At 32.3% G+C, this 14,546-nt stretch overlaps 1 long non-coding RNA gene across 1 annotated transcript; it reads right to left on the bottom strand.

The window, feature by feature from the left end:
• Positions 1-7,897: 7,897 nt before the first annotated feature.
• Positions 7,898-13,711, bottom strand: LOC110716862. Its single transcript, XR_002510613.1, has 2 exons — positions 13,552-13,711; positions 7,898-8,100 (listed from the first exon to the last, which is right to left on the bottom strand). It is a non-coding gene; the product is annotated as an uncharacterized LOC110716862 (long non-coding RNA).
• Between the last annotated feature and the right edge of the window lie 835 nt (positions 13,712-14,546).

Here is a 14,546-nt window from a genome sequence, read left to right as displayed (position 1 = left end):
GCCAAAATAACTAGCTCGTACGACTAAGATTAATCTAAAGTACAAAAATACTTTACGGTTCGCAGACCGTATTTAGATTTACAAAATACATAACGGAACGCAGTCCGTATTTTCTATCCTAGTCGAGTCCCACTAGTTGCCATTTTCTCAAAACCTGTTTTGATAACAATCTTTCATTCACCCATTCACTATTTGTGAATGGCCCATGCACATTACGAAATACATAATTAAACACGCAAAACTAGTAACTAACTTAGGTGGTTAATCCAATTAACGCGCCTAATTAAAACTAGTCAAAGCTGTTTAATCCATTATTTCTAAAAGCAAAATGCTCATGCGATCAACTAAGCTCCCACTAAATTCCGCATCCATACTTTAATTCATCCGATTAATTAAGTTGTCTTAACCCATAATTTGTCAAAATCAAAAATTTTGCAAAAGCCGGAAAAATCGAGGTCCAACCTCGTAAAAATAATTACATAAATTATTTAAAACGGCAAAATTTTCACAAAATTACATAGCTAAAAAATTAAGCAAAATAGCCCACTCAATTGCTTGGTGCGTGCGCAGCATGGCTGCTAGGCAGCCCATGTGTTGCGTCTGCTGTGCTGTTTGCTAGCATCCACGCCCAGTGTAGCGTGCTACGCCAGCCAGCACTAGCATCTCGCTACGCATGCTGCACATGCTAGCTTGCTAGCTGGTGCCTGGCAGCCTATGGCAGGCTGGCTGGGGCTTGCTGCCTCGCTGCCCAGCAGCACGCACAAGCAACTCCAGCAGCCCAGCCACGCACCTAGTACTATGGCAGCACACAATTGCCATGCCACACAGCAACCCCTCAAGGCACACCCCTATGCACACCATAGGCAGGCAGCCAGCCACATGTGGGCTAATAGGCAGCCCGGCTAGCCTTCGTGGCGCTTGGGTGTTTTTGCCTCGATTTGCGTGCCATTTCTCGGGATTTTAATCCCAATTTACGTGTGACATAAAATTAATCTAAATTTATTTTAGAATTAATTTAAGGGCAAAATGAAAATAAAATAAGTCCAACTTAATTAAATTCAATTTTAACGGTGCACAAGCCTAAATCATCAAAAATTTTATTTTTTTTGAAATAATTTAGGTCTTTTTTTATGCTTAAAATTGAAATAGCTATGTCCATAATTAATTTAGCCAATATGCAAATTAATAATGGATTTGACAAATGGAAGTTGGAAAACAAAAAAAATTAACCATCTAATGATAAAAAAAATTTCAACTTTCATACTTGTGTAAAATACCAAGATTACGTCTTCCAATATGAAAATTAATCAAAATTTTACTCACAAGTATTTGAACTTCATGGATTTTAATCAACCAAAATGAAAAATCCAAACTTTGTTCAATATAGAATTTAGGGTTAGAGTTCCAATCTTTTAAACTTTTAAAGATTAGATCTTTAACATACTTGGGAAATTAAAAAAATACACATTCACATCAAACATTCACACATTAATGCAATTTATTTGCATAATTGTGAAAAATCGTTTTGTGTGACAAATAGCATATCAACTCAAGCACTAATTAAAACTCCATACTTATGCTTAAGGATAATTAAAATAGCAGTAGATTAGGGATGCAATAATGCATTTAATCTAACCTTGTAATGCTTGCATTAATCAAGGCTTAAAAAGATTTAATATTTTCGTTGAATAAACGAAAAACCCCAAAAAACTTGGGTTTCTGGTTCAAATTTGGCTTCTGAACAGTCCTCAAAGAGAGATGAATCTGTTTCATAATGTCGATTCCACCCAAAAAACACTATTTTTGAGCAAAAATCTGGGTTCGAGAGCCAAATCGAAAAAAAAATATGAGTTTTAAAATTAATTAAAACGAGCTTCTAATCCAATTAGAAAAGCAAAACCAGAAAGTAATTCCACTTTAAAACACCTCAATTAATAAATAATTGCAAAAATTAAAAGGAGCATGGCTCTGATACCACTGTAGGGTTTCGTAGTGACCTACACTACGCGGAATGAAACCCGCCAAGACCCGCCCCCATAATAAGTGCAATTAACAAGCAAAACATAATTAAGGACGCAAGAAAGGATAAAAGATTATACCTTTGACGCGTGCTTCGCTCGACAATGAGCTCTTACTTGAACCCCGAAAATACGAGGTCTCCGACGGGATCGTACCCTCAAACTCGACCCAAGCGTCCTAAGCCTTGAAGGTTAGCCGAGGCCCGGACAAATAAAACTAAGAGTTTTACGAATTTAAGGTTTAGTCAAATCAAGAGTTGCCTTTTTAATTCCACTCAAGTGTGTTCATTCCCAAATACCCATGCCTTGGTATTTATAGGGAAATGAACCCTTGATTTTCATTTCCCAACCAATGTGGGAGAATGAATAATATTGATAATTAATTTAATTCTAAATTAAATTAATAATTAAATTAATCACAATGCAACAAGTGTTAAGGGGAGAGAGAGAGTTAAGTGAGGACCAAGAGAAGGTGGGGGGGGGGGGACCATTGCCTTGCTCCCCAAGGCTTTGCCCAAGCCTTGGTCCCCACCCTTCACAAAACCGGAACCATGGGGCTGCTGGGCTGGCAGCCAACTAGCACTGCCAGCTAGCCCAGCCAGCAGCCTTGCATCCCCAGCTAGGCTATGCGTGCTGGCGCTGGGTGATGCTGGCGCTAATGCTGCGTGCTAGTGCTTGGCGCTGCTAGCTGCTGCTACACTGGCTCTGGCCCCTAGCACTCCCAGGCACTCGCACGCCCAGGCACACGCACACCCTCTCGCATGCCTACGCACAGCCAGGCCAGCATGGACTAGCACGCATAGCCCAGCCAGCGTACTCACGCACGCAAGGCCTAGCATGCATGCTGCTAGCGAGCCACACTTGCTGGGGCTTGGTGCTGGGCGATGGTGCACATGCACACGCACACACGCAAGTGCCTGGCATTGCGATGGTGCTGTGCGCTGGTGCATGGCCCTGCGATGGTGAGAGACACACACGCAAGTGCCCAGCACTGCGATGGCTGTGCTTGGTGCGTATGGTCTGCGATGGCGCCTAGGCATCCAGGCACACATGTTGCGGTGCTGCTGTGCCATGCGAAGGCACGCACACACGCACATGGTGCTGCGATGCTAGGCATGCACGCATGCTAGCGCCTAGTGCTAGCGATGGTGCGCCTAGCACTCATGCCTCGCCTAGCACACCATGGTGCGCCTAGGCTTGCGATGAGCTAGCCTAGCCTAGCACTTGACATGGCTAGGCCAATGTGATGCTACAACTATGCTCGTACTTGTTGCTTGTGATTTTGCGACGTTCGGCCTCAACGCCCTAGGCTCGATATCCGACGTCTGTATTCGTAAAACTCCGACGACTCATTAAATCCTTCGAATTGATTTGTCGTCTCGGATCGGTTGTTCGATTGGGTTCAACCCAAAGGGTTCAGTTAAGATTAAGCTGTAATATTAATTATACATTAATATTTCTGATCGGAAGCGGCCTCCACCTAGGCATTCCGATCACTTGACCTTACCGAAAAATTAGCTTTGTAATAATTCTAAACCCTCTATCAGAATAATACACTTGTTGGAAGGACACCATTCCTTTCAGCAAGATGAAAATGCAGATAGTTTTATGCCATCAAAATTTCATTAAATTAACCCCAAATTGAAAAACTAAATTTAAAGCTCCATAATCATAACAGTTTTCATACAGAAAAGTACCAAAATCATGCTAGTTAAGCTATAATCAGCTTAGTTTTTGTGAAGCTATTTGGTCATAAAAGTTCGTATATTTCCCTCGGTTTGAAATGTTAAAAAAGTGATAGTATGAGATGGAAAGCAAAGTTGTGTTTGTGGATGCATGTTTAATAAAAGCAAGTGCAAAGTTAAGAAAATGCCGTCCAGAGTTAAATAAATAAAAAAAAGGCAAGGACAAATAAAAGTTCAATGTGTGAAAAAAAAAGGAAAAAAAAAAGAAGTGAAAACTGAAAGAAATAAAGTTGCAAAAGTAGCCTTGGGCAAGTTGGTTGAAATTTTGTGGCATTTTTGTTTGAAAATGGGTAAAATTTTTATGTAGAATTAGAGGCTTGATCACCCTTTGCTTCACAATTAGGCTTAGCATCAATTTTCAAATTTTCCACACCTTCACCCCTTAGCTTACGTTACAACCCTTTAAAGTCCTTTTTTCCTACATTAGTTGAGTCACTAGTCGGTGGAGGGAGCTAGATTTCAAGCATATGGAGAGAGCATATCTTGGTAAGATGTCGGGTTCCCCTTGTTTTTATTGTCTTATCTTTGTTCCGACTTCTTCGTGGAGTCAAGAGATGCTACCTTGAAAGGTGGATTTGAATCTAGATGAGAGAACGCTGTAAGAATGTTTGAAATGCGGGGGGAGTGGATCTTGTTAGAGTTATCTATGCTTAGCTTAGCATCTCTTGTTTTTCAATCAACCTTTGTCATGCATCCGCTTTCGTGCTCACTCTTATTTCTTAGAAAGCTTGTCATTCATATATGTTTGTCTCTCTAAAAAGTTCTTCATGATCATGATTTGTGATGTGTTTTTTTACTTTTTTTTGCCTAGTTTTCTCCTTGTTTTTGGTTCGTCTTAACTTGGTTCACAAGAATTGTAGGTTAAGCTCTTAGGAAACCTTCACGAGAGCACACTCGTCCTCTAGGGCAATCTAGGGGTTTAAATGGCTTGTATTTAGTTGCTAAAATGGACCGTGATTCTTACAAGAGTGAGTTAGTGTACATTCTCATCTCTTTTAGTGTGTTATCTGTACTTGAATAAATTCATTCTCCTTCTCTTGTGCTTCATTTTATTTTGCTCGAGGATAAGCAAAAGATTAGCTTGGGGGAGTTTGATAAGTGACTTTTATGTCACTTTTAGGGTATAATTTGACTAGGTTCCTAGACCCACGAAACCTAGGGACTCGATCAAAGCATATACGATATTCAGCAAAGAAAACGTAGTAAACAATAAATAAAAGCAGGAGATAAGAAATAGATGAATACCAGGCCACGCAGTTATGTCATTATGTGAATTGAAAAGAGAATCAATTGTTGCTGACATGTTTGAATTTTCAAAGTGCAATTGAAAACTAATAACAAAGGAAATCTAGGGTATTTAGAGTATGCTAAGTAAGTTAATTGGATTTTACATGGGGTATTTATAGTCCAAGAATAAATCCTTAAAAATACTCATATAAGATTTTTGCAACGGCCACTAAAACGCCCGATTCAAATAACCTGTTATTTGTAACGAACAACGCCTGTTATAAATAGCAAGTTTTTTTTTTGTAACCCCCGCACATGTAACGAATGTTGCCATTATAATAACCTTGCTTTTTTACCATTGCAAATAAGATTTTTTTCCACTAGTGTTGATGTCCTTTTGTAATAATGATTGGGCAATATGTTCTTTGACTCGACGTTCTTTGAAAGGTTATTTTATGTTTTTAAGTTGTTCTTATGTTTCATAGAAGACACAGAAAGAAGAAACCTATTGTTTCTTGATCTTTAGCAAAAGTTGAGTATCGTCTATATATGATGCTACTTATGAATTGATGTGGTTAAGAGCTTTATTATTCTCCACATCCTTTGGTGTTATTCATTCCTAACCTATGCAGTTGTTTTATGATAGTCACTTAACTTTGCATAATCATACTACTTAGAACCTGGTGTTTTATGATTGGACTAAACATATTAAGATAGCTAATTAAGGTTGTCATTTTTTTCGTCATAAGTTGTTAAAGGTTAATCATTCTATGTCCTATGTTCCGATACAACACTAATGAATTGGCGGTTTTTCTTACTAAAACACTTGGAAGCCAACAATTTGGGTTTCTTTTACGCAATCAAGTTATTTTTGATCTTCATGCTCTAACTTGAGAGCGAGTAGTCGAGTATTAGCTAGAAACTCTAGGTATACTAGTCTACCTTTCGGTTATGATAATATTCTTATATTTTGGTCAATATATTGAAAGAATGATAACACGATATTATACACGATTTATATATTATAATTGCTAATATATTATTGTGTTTTCTTCATTCTCTTACTCTTTTAGAGCTATTATTTTTTATATTTCGATAGTGCTCTCTTTGGTATGTTTTCTTTTGTTTTAGTAGGAAAATGGCTCGTTTTGTTAGATGTTTTCCTTGATCATGGTTTGGTTTGTTAGAGGAAGCGTTTAGTATGCAATGGGAGGTGTGGCAGCCTACTCCACAACCTGCCTGTGGCAAATTATTCCCCGTGTGGTTGTTCTTTTAACTATGTGTTTAGAGTCCTAATACGATAGAATTTTTTAGTTTTGTACTAGGATATAAATAGGTTAATAGGAAGATAGAAGAGGAGGTTTTTCATTTTATGTTATTTTAATTCTACGTTATTTTATTCTCCCTTTTGGTTCTTCCAAGTTTTGTTCATTGAAGATTTAATTACTTTCAAGTTACCGTTAATTCAATTCAAGTATTTTCTCTCCTTCATTCTCTTATTATTATTGTTTTTATGTTTTCTCTTATTGTTTATTTTATTTATTTAATTATCATGTTTGAGTAGTTTCATAATCTAGGGTTAGGTTGAACCTTAATATGGATTGATGTGTTAATTGATTCCCAATTCCCAATTTTATTAAATTATAACTCTTCTTTGTTAGAGTTTGTTTTATTATCAATAAACGACTAGGAATAGTGTTATTGAACGTGATTAGGTTTGAAACGAAAGTTGATTCTTAATTGATTTTGAAACTCTAATTAAAAAGTAAGAGTTTTTATGCATGAAAATAGCTAATTGTTCTTGCTAGGACTTATAGCATGTCGTTCTTAATATCTTTAATATGTATGATTCCATGAGAATAGGTATGATTGCATGTTAGGGAAGCTATTAGTTGATCGGAAGAAACTCTTAGCATTGTTACAGGGAGCATCCGTCCTGTGAAATGTTTATTGATTTAATAAAGGGATAAGGGATTGTTTTATTGCATTGATTCATATTAGTGGCGATTCTTAATCTTAGATATCTTTAGTTCTTGATTTATTTCTGATTAATTCGTTGCTATAAATTAGTTTTGTATAATTTCATATATTTGATTTGGTTACTTGCTTAGTATTAATTTGAGACAGTTTAATTAGTTATTCCTTAGTCTCTTGGGATTTGACCCCTATTTGCTCAACTACATAATAGAGTTAGTTCGGTTATTTTTGTTTGGTACGCGACACACATATCAAGGAGTTTAAGGCAACTAGTGTTTGCTATTGTATATACTCTATATTGAGTCGAGAATATCAGTACAAGCTAAGTTGATTTCTCCAATTTCCTTTGAGCTTAACAATATCTATAATGGATTTACAGTATTTACTAATAATGCTGACTTACATGTATTTTAAAAACTTATGCTTGCACGCATCACGTGCACAAATGCACAAAACTTTAGAAGAGATATTAGATAAGGTCTCGTGTCATGCATGATACGTAATTCGACTTCATTCTATCAATAAAAGAAAAAAACTGTATTAAAAATTATAGATAAAATACAAGTATAACATATTTTTCGTGGGAAAATTATGCGGTTTATGATGGACTTATTTTTCTTCAATTAATAAAGTATATTTCTTTTTTTTTTTTGGTATAAAATATATCATCAAAATATTTTTGGTAACCTAATTTTTAGTTTAACTTATGTAATTTTCAATTTTATTTTCTAATTTCTCAAAAAATAATTATTTTTTATATTGGATTAAAATTTTTAAAAATTATATTTGCATTAAAGATAATAAAAAACTAATTGTGTCAATATTATAATGTATAAAAAAAAACAATCATATAGTTTTATCATTAAAATTTTACAATAATCATATTTCAAATGAATATTAAAAAAAATAAAAATCACGCACGAGAAGAAATAATCAAGAAAGAAGCTTCATTATCCGATGCATATATAGTGCTACATAAATCATACAAATACATATGTTTTCCTTTCATTCTTTTCATTTTCGTGAATTCTAGCCTTTATTGCCCGGAGGTTTTCCCTCAACAGGATTGTAAGATGGTAGTTCCGGTGGATACAGAGCAAGCAAAGTGCGAAAATGTGACTTCACCATGGTCTCTGCAAAATAAATTATTTATGGTCATTAGCTAGCTAAGTTGTTACATGAAAAAAGTTAAAATTTATTTTTATTTATTTTAATGGGTATGGAGTACTTGTTATGCTTAATAACACACTAGTTTTGTGCCCGGACAATGCCCGATTTGTTTATTGAATTTAAAATAAACTTTTTGTCCCAATAAATACTAACTAACACATATCATTGATAGAAATCATATTTTATTAGAGATATAATTCCTTTTTTTTTTTTATTTAGGATATTTTGAGGTAGGATACCATTAATTTATGTAAGAATAAGATCGAATTATAACTATTACAAAAGCATACTTTGTATGTGAAGATAACGGTGTAATTTCAACAGTTTCATTAGTATGATGATCTCTATGTTATTTCAATCTGTTACCCGTGAATTAATGATTAACAAATAATCACGTTTGTAAATAAAGAAATATATTACCATCGTATAATAACTTTTAATTTCTTCCCTACAAAATAAATCTCTCTGAATCTTTGAGATCAAACGTTTCCTACTAATGCATAATTATCGTCGATGTAAATAAGATAATACATTTCTATATTAATTCATCATGCTAGACATGAATGATCACTTAGATAATTATATTAGGAAAATATAAAAATGTATAACCATTAGTAGTTGTAAAAATAACACATTTATAATCCCGATGGTGAAAGAAAATGGGCCGTGGAGGTGGAGGTGGAGGTGGAGGTGGCGCCGTGGCGATGGCAGTGGTGGCGGTGTGGAATGAAGGTGAGAGAAAATAAGATGGTATGAAGTGTGATGGTGTGATATGTTGGCTTGTTGGGTAAATGAGTAAAGTGGAGAGAGAATGGGTCAGTAATCGTGAGGAGAGAGATTAAGAATGAGGGTAAAATTGGCTATCCAATAAAAAAAATATGCTTAAAATTGAAACGTGTCAACTAAAAAAATCTCCAGAAAGGAATACGAGTTAACTAAAAAAATGGAGGTAGTATATATATATAAACAAATCTATTAGATTTTTATTTAAATTTAGTATTTATTTTTTACATAGAAATATTAGAAATTTTATGGAAGTTAAAATCTAAAATAGTATTTTTCATCCTTATTTTCTTAAAATAAAGCTATCCGAATTTATCTTATGTAACATCATACATGGCATACTAATGCTTATTTGTTCTATGTGGTGTGATACTTGGTGAATTGTTTAAGCACTGAGTGGGTTTTAATCAATTAAAATATATTATAAACGAATCTTGCTTAGAACATTACAACTTTTTACAAAAAATTTAATGATGTAAAAACAAGAAAGCTGTAAGATATTGTAAAGTTATACAAAGTAGTTTATAATTTTGTACCTAATAAATATTAGAAGTTTTATCAAAAATTTAATATAACATATTTTATCTTAATATATATTTTTATCCTAATCTTGCCGAATTTTGCTTACATAGTAATGTAGTATCACACATGGCATACTAACGCTTATTATTTCCGTTTGCATTTTCCAAGTGCTTTCATAGTAATGTAGTATCATACATGGCATACTAATGCTTATTATGTCCGTTTGCATTTTTCAAGTGTCCTACTTTGACTTTTATACTATTCATAATATATATGGTGGTTTATGAGTAAATGGGTCGGTTTCAGGTGCATGGGTGGGTTTCGTAAGCAGTTTATGGGTTGTTCGAATTCGTGGAGCAATTTGTTGGGTAGTGGTGGTTCGAATAGTGGGGTAGTGAAATGGTTCAAATTATGGGGAGGTTTAATGGTGGTGGTGGGGTGGGTTGGTTGTGGCGTTAAGGGTTGGGAGGAAGGATTGCTTTTTAAAAAAAAAGTAAAAATTATAAGTGTTAACTAGGGTTAGGATTGATTGGTTAGTTAACAGAAATAATCAACTAATTAAAGTCACGTTTAGGAAATTACTAGATGAAGCCCATGCGATGCACGGTTTGTTTGTATTTTTTTCAAATAAATTTTTTTACTAAATATTTATTTATCTAATAAACTTCGTGATATTCGCTTGCTTACTACTTGAATTTTTATTATAAAATGAATAATTAACTTTATTTCTCATATTTAGATAAAATTCGTAATACAAAAAGATAATATTTTATTTCACAAAATTTCATATGTGGCTGGTCACACCGTGTGGTTGGGATTACTTGGTCAGGAGTTACTTGATTGGTCAAGGGTTACTCAATCTATCAGAGTTTACTCGAACAATCAAGAGTTACTCGGTCAGTTTTTGGGTGTGTCTCAATCGGCCACACGATATGGCCAGCCACACAAAAAACGCACTGATTTTATTTTTATAATTAATATAAAATTTTTGATCTAAAACAAATTGCAATTTTTTTTCCATTGGCTAAAATATAACATTTTCCTATGTGACGCTCTAAAATTAATCTTATGTGGCATAATCCTATTGTAGCGTTTTTAAATTATTAATCTTACGTGACGCTTTTATTATAATCCTACGTTGCGCTTATAAAAAAACTAATCTTACGAGGCATAATCCGATTTTATTGTTTTAAAAATATTAATCCTAAGTGGCGCTCTAATAATTTTTTAAAAATTAAAATCCTACGTGACGCTCTAAAAACACTTTAAAAAACTCTCCTTTATATATATATATATATATATATATATATATATAGAGTCAATTTTCGGATGTCATTTTTTTTGACGAGATTTTTTTTTATTTTTGGATTTCAAAAAACACGAGGTTACCAATGGGAAAATCCAAAAGTACAAGGTCACCAATGGGAAGGAATTTCTTTAAAACATAAAATTTCAAAATATTAATTTTTATAATCAAAATCATCTCCAATTTAATTCAACAGCTAACAAAGGAAAAAAAAATAAAAAGTGAGTTTATCATATTAACTTAAATTATTTATACCTCTATATGCACGCATTGCATGCATTTATTTCAAAAATTCACAATTAATTTAATCATCGTATTCAATAATACAAATTTTTAAATTTGACATAATAAATTTACAAAAAATACACGTTAAAAACTAAAATAAATATCAATATATCATGCTAACTAAACATATAAATGCAGAGGATGACTATTCTAATAATTATCACAAAAATAAATTTGGCACATATAGAGCATTTTGAAAAAGTGGATAAATAGAAAAATGAAACAATTACAGAGTAAAAAAAAATAAAAAAAAATAAAATAAAAAAAACTAAAAACGTTTTTTTTAATTGCTAAATTTGCTTATTGTTTTTACTTGATTCAAATTATTTCCCTAACTTCTTTTGAAATGAAAGTTATTTCAGCGTTTTTTTTAAAAAAAAAATTTATTTGATTAATAATGCATTAATTATATCTTTTATTAGCTTCACAATTATGTATAGTTGACAATTCAACCTATTAATTGAATCCAAATCGAAAGTAAAGGTATATTGAACATTTTAAAGGGACACCACAACTCTCTTCCTTGACTTATGTATAATAAATATGAAAATTCTAATGTACTCTTATAACTTTTAAATACCACAATTTCTTAAAATGGACGGCTGCGATTATTATTTTTATTAGTAATTTTAATTATTTTTTTTATCTAATATTAACTTTTTTTTACTCATTGCATACGTGTGATAATATAAAATCATATTAGGTAATTAAAAAATAAATAATATTTTAAATTAGCGCACGCATCGCGTGGATATAAGGTTAGTCATATTATGATATACTCCATCCGTTTTTAAATACTTGCTCCATTTCTCTATGTGAAGAGTTTTAGGAGAAATTAAAAAAGGTAATAAAATATAGAGGTAATGGGGTAGATGGAAGAATTAAAAATTGTAAAAAGCAAAAGTAGTTGAGAGAATTGAAGGATAGAGAATAAGAATTTAATAAAATATGATTTATGATGGATCCACTAGGTGAGAGAAATTAATTAAATATTTAAAAGCTTTCCAGATAAGAAAATAGAGCAAGTATTTAAAAATGATCGAAAATAAAAAGTGGAACAAGTATTTAAAACGAAGGGAGTAGAAACTAAAAACTTAAACACGATGGATTAATAATGGCGTTTTCTGCACAACTATAGTTACCACTTCGATGTTTCCCACTTAATAGTTGTTCGTTACACTTTCCAAGTCTTCTTTACCTCCTTTTCAAACGTGATTTTGAAGTTTAAAGCCCTTATAATTATTTGTAATATAATTTTTTTATGGTCTAGTATGATATCCTATGAAAAATTCTTATTTATGATATCCTATGAAAATTCTTATTGCATAGAGGTTAATATCCTTCACATGGTTAATATTAGGAGTATTTTATTTGGTTTGTTTTATTTTCTTATGGATTTTATTTTTTTAATTTTTTTGGAATAATATAAATTTGGTGACTAATGTTTTTTACATTTTAATTGAGTTTACCCTTAAAGCATTTTTTTAAAGACTGTAAACTGTCGTAAATTTTAAGAAAATTATGTTATTATTTCAAAAGTCACTCTTCCCCTATGGCTTATATAAGATTGTTTTTGGATATTGTTTGATGTTATATGAAACCTTAATTACATATTGGTCAACATTCTTATAGACATACATTTTTTATTTTTTATTTTTAATTCTTGTATGATTTTGTTTATTTCTGAAAGAATGCAATGTTAATTTTAATTTATTTTTTTAATTTCTAACTTATTGCAGTCTTCTTTTGAGAGCCTATTTTTAATTTTGGCAATTTGTAAATGTAAACTTTTAGAAATTGTTGTGATTTGGCAACTTTTTTTTATAATCTTTATTTTCTAGGCTTTATTTTATGGGCATTTTAGACACCAACTTTTCACTCCTGCAATGTTTAATTTGCCCTTACTTTATATATATTTTAAACGAATCAGCAACATGAAAACTCATATAAATAATTCAATTAAAAGGTTGAATTGTCAACTACACTTGTGGAATTAATAAAGGATATAATTGACGCATAACCAAACAAACAAAATTTAAAAAAAAAAAAAAAAAAAAAAAAAAAAAAAAAAAAAACCCTTTAAAGAAAATGATTTAAATAATTTATACAAAAATAAAAGCATTATTGAAAATTAAGGGGAAAAAAAAACTCTAATTTTTTATTCCGTAATTGTTCCTTTGCCTATTTTATTCCCTTTTGCAAAATGCTCTACAAATGTCAAAAAAAAAAAAAACAAAAATTGCCTATATAAGTTAGTTAGCATGATTATTTATTTAATATCTAACATACAGTTTATTTTTGCAAATTTATTATTTATTAAAATTTAAAAATCAGATTAGTTTATATTGTATTGTAAATAAAATTAATAGTTAATTTTAAACTTATTGCACGCATCACATGCACAAAGAGCTAGACCCGCTCATAGAGATATAGTCAGAAGACAATGCAAAAATAATTAAAAGATTAAGTGTTGCAAAAAGTATTAACAAATGGATAAAATTGGAAACGGGTTACTAACCTGGATTTTGAGTTGAGTTTGACTCAACAAGGTGTCGGGCTGAGACCTGAGAAGAATTAAGAAGAGTAATTGCAAAAAGAATAGCAATAAGAAAAATAGTCTTGGAAGAGGCCATTTTAATCTGCTATCTTGCTTTTTATTTTGGTTTTGATATTCGTATGAGAATACCAAGATTAATTACATAGGACATGTATTTAAAGGCTACTAGACAGAGAAAACTATACTGTTTCTTCGTAATTACGTACCTATCTTCGTATCAAATTAGTCATAAACATAGTCATCATAAATCATAATTCATATGGTCAAAGTATATTTTTCAACAACTGAATTGTCACACCTGCTACAAGGATTAGAGGTTTCAAAACCGAACCGACTCGAAAAAATCATCCGTTTAGAATTGTAACTGATTCGATTTGATCCGAGAAATTTAAGACCCAAATCCGATATGTAACCGAACAGAACTCAACCTGAATTCGAAATTGACTCGATTTGAACTCAACTTGGCACCAATTTGACCCAATTTGAACTCAATTCGAAAGCGATTTGACCCGACTTGAACTCAAACCGAACCGATTTGACACGACCTGAACTCAGTCCGAACTGAAACTGACCCGACAAACACCCGATTCAATCTTATCTGCTTTTTTATCCGAACTGATATTAACCTGACCTGATTTTCACCTGACATGATTTTAAACCAACCATAATTTTTAACCAACCTATTATTTACCTTATTTTACTTAAACATATATTAATGACATGCTATGGAAAAATGACACATGAATGACTAAATATTTACACTAATCAACACTTGAACTGAATCAAGGTTGGCCTACTTGGTTGGAGGCCCTCCTATTGTCTTTTATAAATGGTACCCAAATTTTTCTTTCTTCCACGTAGTATCACTAAGGAGAACACAAACTTTTATATGTTGCTGGCCACACCATGTTGCCAACCATTATGGGGGTTACTTTGTTAGTGCTATAGGGGTTACT

This window comes from Chenopodium quinoa, unplaced genomic scaffold (genome assembly GCF_001683475.1).
Source record: "Chenopodium quinoa cultivar QQ74 unplaced genomic scaffold, ASM168347v1, whole genome shotgun sequence".
Taxonomy (NCBI): Eukaryota; Viridiplantae; Streptophyta; class Magnoliopsida; order Caryophyllales; family Amaranthaceae; genus Chenopodium; species Chenopodium quinoa.
This window is presented reverse-complemented; position numbering and strand designations above follow the sequence as displayed.